The following is a 13,715-nucleotide window of genomic DNA, read 5'->3' on the forward strand; positions in this document are numbered from 1 at the left end:
CTTGTGAAATTATATTTATGTTCCTTAAATTGTAAAAAGGAAAATGAGGGAAGTTTACTATTGCTTGATCAAATGAATAAGTTCAAATTATGATAACTTATCTCTCGGCCTTTGTGAGCATGTTTTTGAAACTGAGACAATCAACTACAATTAAAGCAAAGTCATATTCATTAAATTTTATAGGATTTTATCATTTGCTTTCAAACAGTACCTTTCCTGTTGCACTATTATTTACTTAGAGTTTAACTGTGGTTTTGGAGTTTCATTTAAGCATCTTTAAGTTAGTTTTAGCTGATTAGTTAGCCTAATTATGTCATTAGGAAATGAAAAAAGGCCATATCATATGGATATTTAGTAATGGACATTTCCTTTTAAGGTATTAAATATAATTCTCAATTTCTGATATAAAACCAGCATTCACATATTTCAACTGTTTTTTTCTTAGTATTTTGCTGATAAGCAGGCTCTTGATACTCAACAATGAAAATATGAATGGTTATGTTTAAAAGATGAAGAGAAATTAGAATGCCTAAAACTTATTTGTATACATAAAAATTTAGTAGAAGGAAGTTTACTAACTTACTATTGAAACCATGATATATATTTCTTCATTTTGTGGGGGGGAATATATATATATATATATATATAGAGAGAGAGAGAGAGAGAGAGAGAGAACTTATTTGTTACTGTTGCATTTTAAATATTTCTATGAGAAATGACACCAGATGTTGACACAGGTAAAAACTGTGGTTACAGAGCACATGTGTTTAGTTGGAATGTGATTATCCTGCTACATCCCCTTGCCTTCCCCATTCCTCTCTCAAAATCATCCTTAGTATCAATAATAGAATCTGTAAGCATTGCAGCTAGAAGGCATTTTAGAACACATCTATGCCACCCTTATATACTCCATACCTCTATCCAGTAAAAAGGAAGCTGAGACACTCACAAATCTGTTATTTAGTAGCATCAGAGGTCCTGGAGTCCTGGTCTCAGTCCAGCACTCTGAAATGAGTGTCAACACTTTAGGGACCACACATCCCACCCAAATGCTAGTTTGAAATAAATCTCCTTTAGGAAGTTGCTTGTTTATATAGCTTCAGATGCACTACATATGAATAAATTGTTCAAATGATGAAAACAGTCCTTGGATGTGAATTATAGGAATTCACCTTAAAGCATGATATTATTGATAGTTCAATACCTAAACCAACTTGTAAGTATTATGTTATCACATCACTCAGGATTTCTAACATAAGAGACCTACTCCTTCTGATTTAGTATTTGGGTGTTAATTAAATATATATGGATTGCTTAAACCAACTTATATAAAATAAAAATTATCACTATTTCCTATACTTTTATTTCTTCATTGCTTTGATCAACAAATATTGGAGTGTAGCTTTGTGTCAGGCAGTGCTCTAAAATGAAGGGATTTTTATGGCAATGGATAAAACAAATTCCCTTCTCCCAAAGAGCTTATATACCATTGGATTATGCTGAAAATAAGTTAATATTTACTATAATGAAAGGCAGCAATAAGAATTCTGCAAAAGAAGCGAGTGAGTTGTTAATTCTGCAAAAGAAGCGAGTAAGATGGTGGGTCAGAGGAACAAGATGGACCAGGTGGCTGGAGAATGTCTCTCTAACATGACATTCTATCCAAGATCCCACTTATGTGGCATTAGCATAGGTTATCCTGTTTTATGGTTTGATTTATTCATTCACTAATATTTGTTATGTATCCTCTGTTTTAAGGTATGCTGCCTGGTTTTATTTATATAGCGATGAAACAGTTGCTGCCCTTATGGGGTTCACAGTCTGGTATCACGAGTATCACATGTGTATGTAAGAATAACTAAAACAAGGAAGACAGTGATGAGTGTAGAAGAGAAATATTGACAAAGGGCCAGGGAGTGGGAAGGTGGAGAGAAAATGAACAGAATGCTTTCTGGAATTAATCTTGTCTTCCCAGTCATACAGTAAAAAGGCGGGGATCATATATTTTCCATTCCAAATTCTGGCACAATGCCCTCCCTGTTTGTACCTCGTTTGGGCTATAAAAATTTGTGGTAGATGATGACAATTGCTTCTTGCATCAGTTAATGACTGCTCTCCTTTAAATTATCTTGTAGGTGACAACTATTCTCATGCAAATTAACCATCTCTAAAATTAAATGCAGCTTTCCCTTTTAATTCTCATATCTACGTCTACTTAAGTCTAAACCGTCTCCAACTTTTTCCTTTACCTTATTCTATCACTAACCACACTGTGAAAACGTGACCCTTTGTGCCTCCCATCAATCTATGCAGGTATTAGGGGCACAGAGCAATGCATGTTTAAAGGAGCAAATGAATAAATTAAAGAACCCCTTTTTTGGGTATAAATTTAGCATTATTTAATTCAGTTATGAAACGGACTTTTCATGACTAAAGGGACCAGAGAAATGGAGAAAATTTTAGGTTGAAAAAGAAGCTTTTAAAAAGAATCTGCAACTTGGACTCCATGATTATTTCTATTGAAGCAACAGAACCTCAACTTTCAGTGCTTGGTTAGGCAGCCATTTTTTTTTAAAGCAGGTAAGAAATAATAATTAAAAGACCCAAAATCATTATGTGTATAAAATATGCTGTCTGTGTATTTAAATACGTGCAAGGTTGTCCTCTTTTGTGATACATTTCAAATCCCAAGTGTCTCGTTTTAAAAGGAATCATGTCCGTTCTTCTTTCAGTCAAAAGATTAAACCATTTTAATTTTCTGAGGAAAGAAGCCCCCAAAGCCACATACAATTTTTTAATTCTGCCCCAATATAAGCTGAATTCTCCAAAATGCCTGCCTCTGAGGTAAACAGAATCCATTAAAAGTAGTTATTAAGCCCTGTGAACAGAAAACAATATTAGAAGCCTAAAAATGATAGCTTTGGGGCAACAAAACTCATTGGAAATAGCATATAGAAGCCGAAACAAGAAAGGAGAGAGATACTTTAGTATAAAAAAAAAGATTACGATGAAAAATATAACCAATCAGCATTTTCATTGTTTCTTTCAATAAAAATCTCAAGAAACTTTATGGGACAAGTAGGATGATAAAATAAAGCCTCAGGGTAGGCTACCAGATGGAATAATATATACACAATGAAAGTATATCCAAATATGGAAACTTCACTGTTTATGTAAGCAATGCAAGTGCCTAATCATGTTGTCTGTGTACATTCTGTACCACATTTAGTATTTTCGAAGTTTAATGTTTAAGAGCAATGTCAATATTTTAGAAAATACTGTAATCTTACAACACTAAAGTCAAGTACAACTGAGTCAAGCTTCGGAACTTTTTATGTTGTGAATGTAAACATACACACATTCCAAGCTGAAACTGGATTTTTGTATTCACAATAGGCTCCCACTGAGAATGTGTTTGTGTATGTATAGTGTAAGTGCTATAGATACATAAACTGAATATGTACAAACACATAGGTATATATACAAACACACACACATATATATACACACACATATACATATATACATTTTGGAGAATTCAGCTTGTATTAGGGGATAATTTAAAAATTCTATGTAGCTTTGGGGGCTTCCTCCCTCAGAAAATTAAAATGGTTTAATCTTTTGACTGAAAGAGGAACGGACATAATTCCTCTCAAAATGAGACACTTGGAATTTGAAATGAATCACAAAAGAAGACAATCCTGCATGTATGAATATATATATATATATATATATATATTCATACCTAGGTAAAGAATCTATATGAGGTAAAAAGAATCCATACTTTTTAATGGATTCTGTTTACCTCATATGTATTCATACCTATATATATATATTAATACCTATATATATATATACACACCTATATATATATATTCATACCTATACATATATTTATACCTATATATATATATTCATACATATATATATATTCATAACTATAGTAGAAGAGCTCTCTGGATTAAAAAATATACTTTTACAATACTGATTCCTATATAATTGAATGTATACAGGAAATTGGGAATTCACAATGCTTATTTAGATGCGGTTATAAATGTAAGTGACATTCTTGCTAAGGTCAGATCCCCCTAACCATTGCAGAGTTTATATTCAAGAATCATTATGAATTTTAAATGTGACACAGTGCGTGTATTCTGTTCTGATGAGGCTTATTATTTTCAATAAATGGAGTGAAGTATCAGCCTTGGTCTCAATTCAAAAAAGCTATCTATCCCATTGGCAGTTCCAAAAAAATGGCCCACAAATTAATGATTATGTTTCCAATAAAGGATATAGATGTAACATTGATTAAAGTATGTGGACTAATTGTTAGTTTCATGAATCCTAAAATAGTTGCTATACATAGTCTTACTGACATAAAAATAAGCTTGAATCTCCATTTAAAACATAAGCCTATATTAGGCAACTTAAGAATTAAATATCTAATTTATATTGCAATCTTCTCCTTCAAAAGCTAGTCTTTGAAGTAATAGCGTTTTGAAAGCAAAATGAAAGTATTAACACCATATGTAATCATTCAGGGGTGATGTCTCAAAGATTGACAGATTTCTTCTGATTTATGCTATTGATTCTGCAGGAAAAGGGGATCCTATGTTCTATCTTCTGGATATTCAGATTTCTGTAATTTAAAGTAAAAGTTAAATTGCATTGAGTATTTTATAAAATATTTGAATTCTTACCACCAATGGTCTTAGAAACTCAACTTAAGAGCAGACCCACCTCTATCTTCAACTATTTCAGAAAGACTAGCTATATATAGAAGCTCTGGAACTCACAAATCGTCTGTTTATCACCTTATTTTATGTCTCTTCTCTAGTTCTCATCCATTTCTTGGTTTATTGGTTTACTGATTCATTCCAAGGTGACTGGCTACTCAAAGACTCTCCGACGTGAGTCACTAAATACTTTGTATTTCCCTTTGTTCACAGATATCTTTTTGGTAGCACTATCTCTATTGCATTGTCTCTCTAAATTATAACAGGTCCTTTACATGTGATTCTTGCCTTTATTCAGTTCCAAAGACTTTGTGATGGTCACTCTCTGTTTTTAAGTCCTGACAGGCTGATCACTGATAGAGTTCCCAAGATTAAGAATAGCAGCTTTCAAGTTACTGTGATTATATACTTGCTTGATTTTTACGTGGGTATTGCCAGTTGGATTTAATGAATGTTCATTTAATCAGGACTCAAATTCACTGGTTTTGATGTTATGATCTCAGATTTCTGTCCTTCAACAACACAGCCAATCTGATCACTTCAGATAAGTCCTTTAAAAGAAAGTACCATTCTTAGTTCTTACGTAGATTGTGGCTACCCAGATGCCTTTTTTCTTTTTCCTATCTGGCATCATCAAATGGTTGTATTAGTTAGCATTTTGGTCACTGCATTTTGAAACAAGCCAGAGATTCAAAGGAAAGAAATTTGTAAGAAAACAAGCCTGGTTACCATGGCAAATAGATGTACAGTATTTCCCAGGAGAAATGTAAGTCATTGATCAGGATTTTTATCACATTGTCAGTCATCTTTGATATCTTGAAATACATCTATTTTAATATGAATCAGATTATAATACTCAATAGAAATATGATGTTATGGCCAACATAGAATTCCTACATTCTAAAATGAATAAATATAGTTTTGAGCCAGAGAAAGAAAATACTAGACAGGTTTCCAAACTATACGGACAACCAAGAAAGACTGACAGTCCATATAGTTTAAAGACAGCTAGGAACCGAAGTTGGTGCAATAAATTCAGTGATGCAGAGCAGAGTATGGTGGGACTAAGTGATACCTAAACTACAACTAAACAAAGTAAAATGCATCCAAAATGGGTTTACAGTTAATGACTAAACATTCATTTAATTGCAAAAATAAAAGGGAAGCATTAAAAAGAAAAGATTCCACCCTACCAAAAAGTTAAAGAAAATTATTTCCACATTGACAAGAAATAAGAAGCTGGCTAAAATGATTTAAAACAACCACCATTTGTTGAACATCTATAAATGCTAGGCTGTTTCTGGTGCTAGGAATAGAAAGAGAGACCAGGCATAGTGGCTCACGCCTGTAATTTCAACACTTTGGGAGGCGAGGTGAGCAGATCACTTGAGGTCAGAAGTTCAAGACAAGCCTGGCCAACATGGTGAAACCCCGTCTCTGTTAAAAATACAAAAATTAGCTGGGTGTAGTGGCATGTGAGGGAGGCTGAGGTACGAGACTCACTTCAACCCAAGAGACAGAGTTTGCAGTGAGCTGAGGTCACACTATCTTACTCCAGCCTGGGCGACAGAGGAAGGCTCTGTCAAAAAATAAATAAATAAATAAAAAAGAAAAGAAAGAGAAGTAGGAAGACACTGTGCTCACTTATAAACTAGTCAAGGGGACAACAGCTTTATCGCTCGTTACAATACTATGACAGATGAGATAATTGAGGAATAGCAAAATTTTATGCAAGCATAGTAACCTGAGAGGTCATCTTATTCCTGATATCTACAGTTCTAGCTGCATGCACACAGGCCTGAGATAGAAGTAGGTATGTCTCATAGCAGATAGGGAGTCCCTCTATAACTCATTTTTATACATATTCTACAGACTTGGGCATATGCTTTACATAAGAATGCATTCACTATGAAGAAACAGTAGAAACTTAGCAGGGCATGGCAGCTCATGCCTATAATCCCAATACTTTGGGAGGCCAAGAAAAGCAGATTTGAGGTTAGGAGTTTGAGACCAGCCTCGCCAACATGACAAAATCCTGTCTCTACTAAAAATAAAAAAATAAAATAAAATAAATATTAGCCGTGCATGGTGGTGCAGGCCTGTAATCCCAGCTACTTGGGAGGCTGAGGCATGAGAATCACTTGAACCCAGGAGGCAGAGGTTTCAGTGAGCCGAGATTGTGCCACCGCACTTCAGCTCAAATGATAGAGCAATACCTTGTTTCTAAAAACAAACAAACAAAAAGCATTAGAAACTCAATAAAGAATGATAAAGTTAAAAACCCAAGAAGTTAGCAACGTGCAGTAGTATGAACAGATTTGAACAATTTGTAGTGACTCTAAGTTACTAAATAATAAAGTTTAGTGATTTGAGAGACTTGTAAGAAAAACATAGGAAAATAAACTCATATTTTCAACAAAAACTTTAGGTAGGCAGAAAAAAGTTTTAAAAAAACTTCTTTTGGAGACTGGGATAAAATGAAATTTTAGTGAATAGTAATTATAATAAAACTTTAGTGAAAATTAAAATAATTGTTTTCTAAAGTGATGCACGCTTTGATAATACTTATTTTGAATCAATTGTATTACAAAGGTATACTTTACTATTTTATTTTTTTGAGACAAGAAGAACTCTTCCCCTCCAATACACTTTCACCTGCTAGAATATAAGTAATATAAAGCAATACCAAGTTTGAGGACCTTGGCCTTATGGGCACATGTGTTTGACCATGACGTTAGATGTTTATGAAACTGTAAAACTAAGTATATATGTCAATAAATTACCTGTAGGATGTGGCTGTATTTTTAAAATAAGAGTTGGGAAGATTTAATAACTAGAGGGATTAGGGTGTTTATCTGAAAATATTTATCTTAGAAAATTCTCAGACTCAGAATACAGCTGTGTCTACTAATGGCTCATCCCTCAGGAAATTCTATATAGAATTTGACATGCCTAAACCTGCACTAATATATTCATTCATTCATTTATTCTTCTGCCAATTTACATTTATTGAATTCATACCAGACCCTCAGGATACAAAGACACGGTTTTTCAAAGACTTTAAATCCAGTGCCTTAGACTCACAGGCAAAGAGTCTATTGCAATGCTAGTGTGATAGGGAACTAATGTACACAAAACTCTCATGGCTGTTACTGGAGGAGTGCCTAGATCAGGCTAGCCTGTGGCACGTCTTTTAAGTAAGACCCTCCACAACTGTCGTCTGTGTTGACTGTTATAGGAAAAGAATGAAAGTTAGGTAGGTCGATGCGCATGATGGCTCACACCTATAATCCCAGCACATTGGGAGGCCAAGGTGGGTGGATCACCTGAGGTTAGGAGTTCAAGACCAGTCTGGCCAAGATGGAGAAACTCCAACTCTACTAAAAATACAAAAATTAGCCAGGCATTGTGGTACATGTCTGCAGTTCAAGCTACTCAGGAGGCTGAGGCAGGAGAATCACCTGAACCTGGGAGGCAGAGGATGTAGTGAGCTGAGATAACATCACTGCACTCCAGGCTGGGCGACAGACTGAGTCTCCTGTCAAAAACAAACAAACAAACAAACAAACAAAAACAAAAGGCAGGTAATGAAGGGGAGAAGGTTAGAAAAAGGCATGGAGGAAACATTATTCAACCTTCAAAAACTCTACATGACTCAGGATGCCTGGACTATAGACTGGGAAAGGCAGATGATAGTGGATACCATCACTAGGTCACAGAGGACATTTTATGCCATATTTAAGACTTAGACTTAGGATTTATTTTGTAGGCTATGAAAAACCACTGAAAAATTTATAGCAAAGGAATGACATAATGAGATTTGCATTTTGGTAAGCTTATTCTGGCTGAAGTAAGATGAGAAACCAGCAAGGAGGTTGATAAAACATTTAAGTGCAAAATAATGATATGGAGAAGGAGGACGAATTTTAGATTTACAGCATGAACATGACTTGGTAAACAAATAAGATTGGTGTTTGAAGAAACTGAATGTGCTGGTGATAACTCCTAGATTTCTGGTGTGGAAAACTGGTTAGCTTGTATGCCTATCAGCATAGGAATAAAAAAAGAGAAGCAGATTTTGAGAGAAGTAAAATGAATATAATTGCGAACAAGGATTTGGGAAGTTGTAAAACATTTAGTTTGTGTTAACTAGAATCCTGTATTGAGGGATCTGGAGCTAAAAAGAAGGATCTCATGTTGGTTTACTAGTGCTGCCATAACAAAATGCCACAGACTGGATGGTTTAGACAACAGTAACTGGTTTCTCAAAAATCTGAAGATGAGAATCCAAGATAAAGGTGTTGGTAAGTTTGGTTTCTTCAGAGGCGCTCTCCTTGGCTTGCACATGGCTGCCTTCTCGCTGTATTCTCACATGGTCTTTCCTCTGCGTGCGCGCGCGCACACACACACACACACACACACATCCCTGTTGTCTCTCTGTGTGTTCAGATTTCAAGTAGTTTCAAACTTCTCTCTCTTTCTTTTAATATGAGACACTTCACAGATTTGCATGTCTTCCTTGCACAGGGGTTGTGTTAATCTTTTATGTATCCTTCCTATTTTAGCATATGTGCTGCCAAAGAGGGCACACGTTTCCTTTTGGTAAAAGGACACCAGCCAAATGGGATGAGGCTCCTCCCTCGTGGTCTCATTTTAACTGATTAATCACCTCTTTAAAGTCCCTATCTCCAAATACAGTCATATTTTAAAATACTGGGGGTTAGCATTTCAGCATATGAATTTTTAGGAAGACACAAGTCAGCCTATCACAGATCTGATCTGCTAATAGATCTGGCTTATTGACTGTAGTTGGCAATTTAAAAGCATAACAGCAATGGATGGTATACCCAATGCGAATGTGAAAACTAGGGGGATCTTTTGGCTAAGAAGAAACCAATGAAATGTTATTATAGATGCAGAGAAAGGACTTAACAGAGCTATCTACTTCAGAAAGGCTAGAGCAGTGGGTTACTTAGGAGAAAATTGTGTTATAAAAGCCAACAGAGACATTTTAACAGGTAGGTGGGGTCAGTAGCTTTCATTACTCTGAAAATACCACCAACATGTCTGAAATGCATCCATTGGATACAACATCAAAGAGTATATTGACAATTGTAGTGAGAGAGGTTTTTGGAATAGAATTTAGAGCTTGAGTGAATGAATTGTAGGAAGTGAAAAATTTTCCTTTATATGAGAGTGAACTTTTCCTTTATGATTTTTTTCTATGTCACCAAGAAAAGGAAGGAGTAACAGGACTCAAAGATTTTCTAAAACGAGCATATGTCTACATTATAGTGAAAGGATCACTGAACAGAGGTAGGTTTAACATACTGGAGAACTAGGAGATAATCCATTAGGGAAGGTCCTGAGGAAGCAGAAGGAGAAGAAAATAGAAGAACAGATGAGGATAAGCTTTGAAGAAAATAAAGACTGCTCTTTGAAGATAGGAAGATCATGAGAGGCTTAGAAGAAGATAAATTTCCTAAAAAGGGGTGAGAATAAGCTGAGGAGGTTTTGCAAGCATGTTTTGAGGAATGAGAAAGAATCAACTAAATCATGAGATATTGCTGTGTGATTGTTTCTTCTTCCCACTTTCAGTGGAACTGAGTAAAGAAGGCACATGTAGAATGATGCAAGTTTAAGGGTTATAATTGGGGAAATAGATCAAGGGGCAGAAAAAACTGGCAAAGCAGTGGTTGAAAGGGTGCAGCATTAGACATAAGCTGTGTAGAAGTGAAATGAAGCTTTGCTAGAAACGAAAATTTTGTAGTAAACTTTGAGTCAGGGCACTGGAGGAAGTAATGAAGTCAAGGCAGGAGGGGAGTGAGATAACTGGAGGGAAAGATGGTTTTGATCAGAAATTGATATGTGGGAATTTCAGAGAAGGCTATATTTTCAAGTGATAATAAGTCCCAAGTTGAGGTGGTATCAGTAAATATCTACAGAGAAGTTGAACAAATAGTCATTGGAATAAAAGATGACAACTAGTTTTAAGTGGTGAATGGGTCACAAATGTGGATGTTAAAATGCTGTGGAATGTTGGTAAGATCTGGTATAGAGAGGAGTCTCCTATGTATGAGAGCGGTGAGAAGAGGAGGCTGGAGACTATCTATGATTGAATGGCCTGATTGCCTAGGAAGTGAGTTGGTTGCTGTTGTATGGTGAGTTGCCATGCTTATTTAATGTGACAAATATTTATTGAGTGGCTCCTGTATCCAGATCTGAGGTAGATGATCTATGGCAAGGGTCCCCAATTCCTGGGCCATAGATTGGTGTCAGTCTGTGGCCTGTTAGGAACCAGGCTACATAGCAGGAGGTGAGCAGCAGGCGTATGAGCATTAGTACCTGAGCTCCAACTCCTGTCAAATCAGATTACCCAATCAGCAGCAGCATTAGATTCTCACAGGATGGCAAACCTTATTGTGAACTGCACATGCGGGGGATCTAGGTTGTATGCTCCTAATAAAAATCTAACTAGTGGAAAAGTTGTCTTCCACGTAACTGGGCCCTGGTGACAAAAAGGTTGGGGACAACTGATCTATGGCTTTTGTGGAGAATTTTATGACTGGCATACTTGGTAAACAAATTCAAAAGAACACTAATCTTATCTCATTAAAAATGAACATATTTACATGCACAAACACACAAGGAAGTTGGAAAGAGAACATTTACATAGTTGGAAGACAGCTATTAAATGAAAGCAAATACATAATTCTAGTTTAGATCAAGGACTGGCAATCTTTTCAGAGGTAGTAACATCAATGTTATATATGCATCAGTTTTTGAAAGTCAGATCCCAGGAAGCCGGAGGGAGGTAGGGCATGGTTTCACAGTGAATTTCTGATTTCATTCAGAGTGATAAATCAGACTCTTGGGAAGGCTGGTGGTGGCTTGGACAGCAACAGGGATGGGGGTCTAGTTAGCAACAAACCCATGGGCTTATAAAGCTGAAACTCACCCTTCTCCATCTTTGGGAGGCTTCCAGTATCTCATTTATTTTCAATTATCATTCCTCAGAGAGCTCTGTGGAAATGATAATTGAAAATAAAAAAAATAACTATCAACTAGCAGAAAATACACATGGTAAGGATTAGCATATATTTCACATGTTTATATTCGGCTCTCAGATTGACCTAGAAAATGAAGTCCAGGAAATTCTATATGATTCTGAAAAATGATACACTGCTCTGGATGGAAGAATAAGTTGAAAAAATGTGTAAACCCAAACGCGGTATTACCAATGACTTTATATTTTATTACTTTTTAGGGTTTTTGGTGTACAGGTTTTTTTTTTTCCACAGAAAAGTTCTTTACTGGTGATTTGTGAGACTTTAGTGGACCCCTTATCCCCGAGTAGTATACACCGTTCCCAATACGTAATCTTTTATCCCTCAACTCCTCTGAGTTCAAGAAGACTATGGTTCTGCAGAAAGCTTTATATGTAATTAACATATCTTTATCTTGATAGGCAGTAGACCCGTCTTTTGAAACAGATTCCATTAGGAGTGAATGTGTACCCTCCCTCTAGCCTTTATTATTACTGTTCTTGCTATTACATGTATTAGTGCATATGAATTTAATGTTTAAAAATGTATCAGATTGGTTGCTATGGAAAAAAGCATGACTCATAAGAGTCTTAGCACAGGTTAAGATCTGAAAGTTTTCTCCCAGCCTCTTATCACTGGCACAGACTTCACAATTCACGGAAGCCACCAGTGAGATGACATTGCCTCAGGCAGTTACTATTTTTTATATTCTATAACTTGAGAAGCTCAGGGTCTGGGAAATCATTAGACTTTTATTGTCCTTTTAAAGTTGGAGACAGCAATTTTAGACAGCTTTCTAGTGGGTTATCTTTTTGTGTCTCTTTACCTGTGGAAAAGCCTGCTAGCTGGGATATGTAGTTAAATAGCTTTGTTATTTTTTTAATTAATATCCAGAACACCAAGTCAAAAAATGGTAGAAACAATATTTCACCATTCATTATTTTTTCTTCTGAGTCTACCAATTTGTCAAAATTTCATTGTTTATAATAGTCTAGCCAGTTAAAAATTTCATAGGGTTACTTCAAAAACCAAATAAGTTTAAGCTCTGTACTCCTGTTTGTGTGATAATTTGAATTAACTTGGAGAAGGACATGAAAGAAAACTCAAGATATTTATTTGTACTCTGTACAGAATTTTACTCTTGAACAATTCATTACTGCTTGGACTTCAGTTTTCAACGTGAGATAATTAGGCTAGACTATTATCATTTTTTTTCCTCTCAGAAAAGTAAGCTGAGCAACTCTGTTTATTAAGTCCTATTTACTTGGTTCTACTAAGATCCATTTTGAATGTCTTAACATTTTACAATTATTATGCCTTCCCTAAAAGGAAGGAGCTTTACCAATCCATTTATACACGGAAAGTATAAAGAATAGACTGTTAAAGTTCTTCCTTGAGAAGAGCTGTTTAGAAACAGTATCACCCGTAAAACATTGTTTAAAGGAAAAGATCAAATTTTGCAACTGGTCCTAGATAACAAAGAAAAATGCCAGTGTAGTGAAAGATAAAAATGAAATGATTTGGTAGCTCTATCATCATACATATCAACAAGCACTGTAATTTTAATGTTGCTGAAATTGGCACTAGGGCATTATTGATTTTCTGTATCATCTAATGGTTTCCTGCAAATATCTTTTATAAAAGTGCCTTATATTTCTTCTTAATAATCTTTTCTCGAGTCATATACTACCAAATCCTGCAGAGTACTATTCATTCAGCAGTAAGTTAAAGTCATTAAACATATTTCTATTAAAATTTTATTAGACTTGAACTAATATCCTGAAACTGATGCAATGTAATTTTACTATTCAACCAACCACCTTGATGTTATATGTTAAGAAACATTTTGAAAAATCAAAAAAAAATTTAAAGGACAATTAGGATGTATTAGAATTTTGTTTTCTGGCATTTTTAATGCAGGGATAATTATTTC

At 35.2% G+C, this 13,715-nt stretch overlaps 1 protein-coding gene and 1 non-coding gene across 3 annotated transcripts in view; both read right to left on the bottom strand.

Annotated features, from left to right (window-relative positions):
- KCND2 (potassium voltage-gated channel subfamily D member 2) overlaps positions 1 to 13,715 on the bottom strand; it is a 494,806-nt gene that overhangs the window by 70,892 nt on the left and 410,199 nt on the right. The gene's annotated exons all lie outside the window — the stretch shown is intronic.
- Positions 9,219 to 9,325, bottom strand: LOC116550454. The gene has a single exon (XR_004268423.1). It is a non-coding gene; the product is annotated as a U6 spliceosomal RNA (small nuclear RNA).

Source organism: Sapajus apella, unplaced genomic scaffold, assembly GCF_009761245.1.
Source record: "Sapajus apella isolate SASKATOON/1434 unplaced genomic scaffold, GSC_monkey_1.0 scaffold7, whole genome shotgun sequence".
Lineage (NCBI taxonomy): Eukaryota > Metazoa > Chordata > Mammalia > Primates > Cebidae > Sapajus > Sapajus apella.